This window comes from Antennarius striatus, chromosome 13 (genome assembly GCF_040054535.1).
Source record: "Antennarius striatus isolate MH-2024 chromosome 13, ASM4005453v1, whole genome shotgun sequence".
Lineage (NCBI taxonomy): Eukaryota > Metazoa > Chordata > Actinopteri > Lophiiformes > Antennariidae > Antennarius > Antennarius striatus.
Window position 1 is genome coordinate 1,303,269 of NC_090788.1, and position 8,448 is coordinate 1,311,716.

Below are 8,448 nucleotides of genomic sequence, written 5' to 3' on the forward strand. Positions count from 1 at the left end.
ATCATCATCTTTATCTAAAACGGTCGAAAGTAAGCTTTACAAATTATTATTTTTTAAAATCCATTAAAATTTTAAATATTTCCTTCAAAATGATTTTTTCAGAAATGAGAAACCAGAAGGACAAATAATAAAGTAAGTTTTATGTATTTTATTTAAAGTATAAAATCCTCATGTAAAATATAGGCAATAAGAAAATAAATGAAAACGATATGATAAATACTGTATATCTTTAAATTCTTGCAAGGCTCCTCCCCTTTTCCTGTCCACCTCCCACCTTCCACATGATGATTATCGTCCAATGAGGTGTCAGGATCTCCAAACCCAAGCTCCTCCCCCTCCTGATATAACTCTTATTAATAACTTTATTGTCCCCAAAAATACATCTTGGACGTTTCAGGCTGGCGTGTGTCTGTGGCTTTAAATGCAAATGACTTGAGGCTAGCCACGCCTATTTATGCAAGTGGGCGTGTGAGTGTGGGCGGAGCAAAACCTCCCCAAAGCCGACTGTGATGTCGTAGTTTTGAGGAATTTTTGAAGACTTTTCATGAATTTTCTACATCAACAAAAAAACAACGAAACTGAAACGGTGATTTTTCTTGACGGTGTTCGGCGTCTTCTGGTTCTGGAAACGCCGTCCGTTATGATCAGTTTCTAAAGCATCAGAAACACGTTTTTGATTGGAGCTTCCTGCTCCAGACAGGAAGTCAGGGATGACCAACAGGGAAGCGTTTTAATCCCGGGGAGACGAGGCGTTTTCGTCTTCTTGTAACAACGCGTCGGCGTCGCCCGATCAAAGAGAGAACCGAGCGCCGGCGGTTCCTCTCAGATCTTCCCTCCATACGTTCTTCTTCTGCCGGCAGAAGCCGAGGGAATTGATTACACGAATCCGGAGCGCTTTGTCGGGCCTGAAAGCGTTTTTCAACACGTGAACAAAGCGACGCCGTCGAAGCTTTTTCCTCGCTTCACCTTCTGAAACGTTCAGATTTCCCCCCTCGGTTGTGCAGGAAAAAAACACCAGGAAGACGGCGATTAATTGGCGGCGTGTCGACGGCGTATTCACATTTGTTCTTTTAAAGATGCGATTAATTAGAAGACATGAAGAAGCCTGCAGAGAGATGAGGAGCGCGGCGCCGGTCGCCCTCCTCCCTGCAGACCGCCGGAGCGTCGGCGGGTTCGCCAATTAACCGTAGACGAAAAAAGAACCCGAAGCGCCCGTGTTCCTGCAGGTAGAAAGACTCGTATCTGAAGCGCCTGGCGGGGGATGGAAGACTAGCGTGGGGTTTGCATTCTGCGACGCTTCAAGCTACGAGAAATCACACAAAAAACATCCCTTTCAAGAGTTTTGTAACTCGAGGAAACTGTCGCAAATTAGAAGTGGTGTACACAACGAGTTGGGGGCCTCCAACGCCTACGTCTTTATCACGAAACCAGCTTTTCTTCTATGTCTAACAGGCATTCATCATCATCATCATCATCATCATCATCATCATCATCATCATCATCATCGAGGGACACAGCTTCCTCTGTCGAGACTCTAGTTATATCCACACAAAGGAGGAGGAAGACTCTCTTTGTTACGTCGGTTTCTTTGATTTTCTTGCGTATTGATTAAACGTTTGAGCCGCTTTTGTCCACCACACCAGTATTCCTGTTCCTCCAGTGAGATCGAAGTCACAGCCAATCAAGGGTCGGGCTTTCCCATTCCTCTGTTGCCGGGATACCCTGCCTCTAAAGAGGGGTGTCCACGTTCCCACAAACTTGCAACCGGAAGTTCTAGAAGAGCTTCTTTAAAAGCGGAGAGGAGAACAATTTGAGAAAGTAACTCACGTAAAAACAAAAAAAGGAGCCTTTTTTAAAACGTTTGTATAACTGGTTCCATCCGGAGGCAACCCAAGGCAAACGACTAGTTTGCCTAAAGACAGCCCACCCCGCCGCCATCTTTTATCAGAGGCTGTGTGAAGAACTGTGAAGCGAGACGCAGCCGAATAAATATCGTCTGAATGAATGATTGATGGATCAATTTGGATCCTCGCTTCCAGGAGACGGCGGCGGCAGATGATGTCGCCCGCGGTTAAAATACGGTCCGTGAAATGAGGTGGTTGGAAAACTTCCAGCGCCGCCTCGGCCGAGCAGATGGCTCCCGATGGCGGAGCAGGATCCATATTAATGCAGTGATTATGATGCATCACAATCAAAAGATCTCGTCGTTAAGTTTGTGATTTAAAAAGCAATCATAGGTTTTCATTATCCACCCGCCGCCGTCGCCGTGAGACGTGTGTTGCTCCGCCCGCGGGCCCGTGGAGATGGAGGCGACTGACGCCTAATGAGCTGAGATGGAGTCTGCATGAAGAAAATGAAGAAGAAGATGAAGAAGCTTTCTTTCCTGTTAGACTGGATGTTGAGGAACGTGTGTATGAAAGAAAAATCACTTTAAATAACTATACCACATATATCTGTAAAAATAAATTATCCTGAAAGAATTACACTTTAAAATTAATTTTAAAATGATATTTAATTAATTAAAGACATTTATTTGATATCCATCCGTTCAGCTGCTTTTCAGTTTCGTGGGTCATTGGTGTTAATGGAGCCTATCCCAGCTGACTATGGGCAAGAGTGGGGGTACACCCAGGATGCTGCGCCAGCATGCTGACACTCATATCTACAGACAATTTGGATTTATCAATTCACCCAAACTGCGTGTTTTTGGAGATGGGGGGGTAACCAAGAGAGAACCTATCATCAACCTCACCCGCCATTATAAGATGTGTACTAATGATAAAATAAATTTTTCTCCACGGATCCGTGCTATAAATGCATTTTATGTATAATTTAAATCATTTCTATCATTTTTAAACTTCTAAATTGCTGTATTTTGCGTGTTTCATTTACAGCGCAGGCGGCGCGGTGAAGCGGCACTGAGCTCTGCCGCGCGTCAGAATCTGCCGCGCGTCAATTTTCGCCGCGCGTCAGATTGCGCAATCCCTTGCCGACTGGGTTGATTCATTATATGCTAATTCATTATATGCTACTAAAGTAATGCCTGACTAAAATAGTTTTTATTCATTTTAGACATTTTATTAGTGACTTCACTTTCTCAATAAGAGTTTAATGTGTTTCACGTCTGTTTATCACTAATTTAGCGGCAGGATGTGACGTAAAGCCGCGCTGTGAAGACATCAGAAGCAGGAAGTAGCTCTGCCGCCCGGAAGAGGGCGAACGTGAGCTCGCGCTCACTCTTCTTCGGTGGTTCTTCTTCTTCTACGTCGTCAGGTGACGTTTGAATTCGAGCAGGAGTTTATTACTGTACAGCGGTACCTCTACTTACGAATGTCTCTACTGTACATGCGAAATTTTCTACTTACGAAACGCCTCAGCAGGAAAATATTGCCTCTATTGTTCGAAAGAAATTTTGAGTTACGAAAGGTAAAAAATACAGTATGGGTCGATACTCGCAGCTCCCACAGGTTCCTGAACGCAACATTCAAATAGCTGCTCTGCCATTGGCTATTATCTAGTATCCTGGCATCCCATTGGCTAAGAGGGACCTCGGTGTGGAGCTAGATCGGTGTCTGTGCAGCGTCCTCGTCAGTCGACCCTGGATCCACGAGGTGTTCTGATAGTTTTACGTAAATATATTAATTTCTAGAGTATTCACTATGGACCCCAAGAAAGTGACGGAGAACAAGGTTTTTTTTGTCCGTACAAACAACGCATCGCTTTGTTCAGAAGGAGGACTGGAATTCACTCTGTTGTTCATGGGGGGGCAAGAGGGCATGAACCAAAGAGGGCAAAAAACAATGAGGACAGCAGTTAAAAGGTAAATGACCATCATTATTATTCTTTATTCTATTCTTTGTTCTTTACATTACGCACAACTCTCATTTATTGTGTAATAATCTAATCTTAACATGTATTTGTTACATGTTTTGATGCATTTTTAAGCTTTATAAAACATTTATGTCTGAATTTTTGGGGGGGCTTGGAACGGATTAGGGCATTTGAATGGAAAACGCGTCTCTACTTACGAAATTTCTTCCAGAACCAATTAATTTCGTAAGTAGAGGTACCGCTGTATTTATGTTTTGCTCTGAATGACAGCTAAAAAGTAGAGGATTTAACATCTCATCTCCAAAATATGTCCAAACTGGACTTTAAATCAAAAGTTTTGGTCGGTTGTACATCATTCAAGGAAATGTTACATTTTGATGACATGAAGCTGCAAAACTTGTTAAAATAAGTCCATTTAAAAAAAAAAACTTTGTCAGACTAAAGGCTGACAAAGTCAGAATGAAAGTTATCTCCAGTCTCAGCTTTGTGGTCCAGAAGAAACTGATGCAGTGGATTTGTTTTGATAAAGTTCTGAAAGGTCACAAGATTTATTTCCATCCAGTGTTGCATTAATGTTTTACCAGAGATCTTGCGTTAATGACTGTAGAATCTGTCCACCGCTCAAAATTTATATTCAGTCAGCTGACCTGAACCAACTACATCAACCCCAGATTATAACCTGCCCCCATAGGTTTATAGTTTCAAGGCATAATGGGTACATCAGTTCATCTGCCTCTCTTCTCACCCTGATGCACCCATCGCTCTGGAACAGGGTAAATCTAGACTCAAACAGACCTTCTTTTCCATGATGTGTCTTTCGACATGTTTGTTTAAGAGAAGAGAAGCAATTTGTTGCCCCAGTTGGGGTTAAATAACTTGTTGCTGAGAGATCAATAATTATCCAATCGGGGGCTGGTATCTGTTTGCTTGCTTGAATCCAGGCGGCGACTTTCAGGTATTTTTTTATGTATTTGTAAATTTGACTCTTTAAGTCAGTGCCTCACCGGCTACAGACCTCAAATGAGCATTAACATTAACATTATTTGACTAATCAGCAGATGTTCTGCTGTTCTTTTTGACCCCAACCCCATACACACACACACACACACACACACACACACACACACACACACACACACACACACACACACACACACACACACACACACACACACACACACACACACACACACACACACACACACACACACACACACACCAGTTTAACACGCCGGGCGTTGTAAAGACGTGATCCCATCATTCACCTCCGCCTCTGTTATCACCTCAGGTGTGAAATCCTCCCCTAACCCCGGAGACTCCAGGTGTGTTCAGCTGTGAAATTGTGTCTTTCTCGCCCCCCCCCCCCCCCGCCACACTCTCACACCCCCACCCCACCCCAACCCATCCTCTTCAAAAACCTGCAGCACTTCCTGTTGAGAAGCGGCGTTTACCGTCTGTTGAGCAGTCTTGCGAGTGGAATTTAAGATTCTAGTTTTTAAATATATACAGGAGCATTTTATGCAATCTGGATTAGCACCAAAATACCCATAATCCCATGCAGGTAAACCCCCGCAGGAGGTTAGTGCTCGTCTTAATGGAGACACGAACACTTCCAGAAGTCATCTGGAGTCTGCAGTGCGACGGAATCCTTGCACAGTTTTACCTTCTCCTCGGCGGCGGCGCGAGGCCGATGGCGTGAACGCCTGTGGAATAATTTAGCAAGTCTGAGGGGGGAGCTGGAAAAGACAAAGCCCTCCAGTTTGATCTGTGAGGACCCTGATGGCGATCCGCCGCTCCTCCCTCTTCCATTGCCGTTACTGACACTATTGATTACGGCTCCGGGGGTGATGATGGTGTTCGGCTTGCTCCCGCCAGCGGAAACCACAATCACGCCGCCGCGTTTCCCAGATGATAGACCGTCTCAGAAATGGAAGGAGAGGTGGGGGTTGGGGGAGGGGAGAGATGAGGGCGATGGAGAGCGATGGCGAAGGCGGGCGGGTGTTAGCGTGGCTTGGTTAGCTTTTCACATCCGTCCTATTAAAACACGAGGCCGCCGTGTCAGAGATGTGTCGGAGGCAGCGAAGCCTCGCCGGAAACACGAAAACGGTATAATTGCCTCTTCGCCGGTTCGAATTGCTAACAAGGGAGCCGGACGTTTTTTGACAGTCTTGATCACAGAGCGCCGAGTCGCCGATGCTCTTTGGCTATCGGCCGCTTTTTAAACGAGTCTAGGGAGAATAAAAAAACGGGAATATCATCTGGAAAGTGGACATCAACACGGGCAGGAAGTTTTCCTCCCCGTCAGGACAGAATATGCCAGGTGGTGTCTTGATTTAATTAGCACAGCGAAGCTTCAATTAGCTGCAGCGGGAAATCATCATCAGCGCTTTTCATCAAGGTAACGAATCGGCACAGCAGGAGGTGAGGGAGTGGGGGAGTACATCACAGTCACCCAGAGTGAAGGATTATGGGGGATTATAAGAAGTTTTAGCAATTTGGGTCTTTGTCTTTGACTTGGAGCAAACAGAGATAACAGTTGTTCGATCGGTCACCTTTGATTGGTTGGTTGATATTCACTACAAATTTTTCGTTAATTCCCGGGTCTCTTTTTTTTGCACAGTAACCTTTTTATTTCTAGACCATAACTGATTCATTTGATCGTTTCCTGATGACATAAATATAAAATACTCCTTTCTCTCTTTCAATTCTATGTGATTTCCAGTATTTTAGCGACTTGCAAGGTTCACGGCTTGATGCTACCATCTGTAAAACCCCTGACCTGGCAGGAGGAGTTTTTTTTTGGCCACATTCATCCGTTTCCTGTGTCCTACTTCATATTCACTCAGCAACGCTTTCACACACGGAGTTGCTGACATGGCTTTCCATTACCGCTAGAAATCCACCTGCGTGTTTCTTATCTGGAGTCCGTGTTCTCCATCTCCCCGCCCCGCTGCTGAAGTCTCGTTTGACATCCTCAGCAGAATCCGGTAATCAAGTCTCAGATAAATCCTATCTCCTGCATTGTCTTAAGATATATTGCCTATTTAGAGGTTGAATAAAAAACTAAATAAAACGATTGAGTAATTTTTTATCTGGTTGTGAGTGAGGAGGTGGGAACAGCTGGCGGACGCCAGGCAGATGGAGAAAGGCCCTGGACAGGTAGCATCGACGTGTTCCTGTGTGATGTCGGGTCGTGCTTTGACTTCACCGGGAAATTTATATGTGCATTTTTATATGCACCTGTCGACTGAGCTGCCCTGGGCTTCCATATGTTCGAATTTGCATGTGGGCGACGGTCTAATTAGAACCGATGCTCGATGTTTGGATCCAACGATCAGTCGCTAATAAATAAAAAGTTTGATAGTCTTCACTGCTTTTCTGCACTTTTGTTTATCTAAAACTTCAACGACCGACGGAGAGCCAGGTTGTAAAGACTAGCGTGAGGCTGATTGGTCACTCATGGGTCTGAGTGGACGTGTCCATAAAGGCCCCCCCCCTAATGTGATCAGGAAGACATTCCAGATCGTTATTACCCTGAGGTGAATTTTCCTGGCTAAACGAGGATAATCTCATTTGTGGCTTGGTCCATTAGCATCGCTATCCGTCTTTGATCGCAGGAACCGCAGCTTTTTGTTTTGACCACAAGGAGAGGAAATGCATCTCCATCCAACACAACAGTTGCTTTGTAAACACAACCAATTAGGATGACGGATGGCTCGCGCCTTGGTTACCTCGTCCCACGAGAGACGCGTATACACAACTCGCGTAACGAGCGCAAATAAAGAAAAACAAAGACCAGATACCAGAGAACAAAGTGGAAGACTATTCGTTCGGGGAATTCGGTCCCGGCCCCCCCCTGGATGACTGCTCTTTATCACACCTGACACCCGGTGCTAGGTGGGGGAGGGCATGTCGCCACTGCTGATTGCTTCTCATTGACCTTGGGATCATCGTTATGAAGTGTTCACCATCCAAAGGTGGCGTCCTATGTCGTACCTCGTACTCTGACCTACACGATTCGCATCCTCCGCAACAACGCGTACTGCATCCTCCGCTTATTTGACGTACTTTAACGTAATTTCATTATTTCTCAAGGACAGCGATCACCTCCTTGAAGAATTGCGGCTGTGGACGATGTTGGACGACTTTGTTGTGTACGCCCCGTCTCAAGCCGCGCCGTTTCTCTTTCCTTGTCCATTTCTTTATCTCGCCGCTGTCGTCTTCCATTTCCCCACCCGGGCGTATCTCCGTCAGAGCAAACACAAGTACCGCTCCATCCCCGACGCTGCTAAGAAAGGAAGTTATGTTCCCCAATGGCAAGAATTGATTTCCAATTTCCCTCCACAGTGACTACATCATTTCCAGGGACTCAGGCAATTTGGCCTACATTAGCGATGCTGGCGGGGGCCGTAGATCAGGATGACAGCTGTCTTTACCTGAGGCCACCGCTCGCTGAGATCACGCTAAAACAAAGATTTAGCCTTCATTGTTTCGCCGATGCCTTTTTTTTGGTCAGAAATTGGCCCCCATCATTCAACGCGGGAAAGTCACCAGTGCATTTCTCGGGTAGCATTAAGCGCTGAACGCATCCGGATGATGTCTTTGTTATACCGTTTG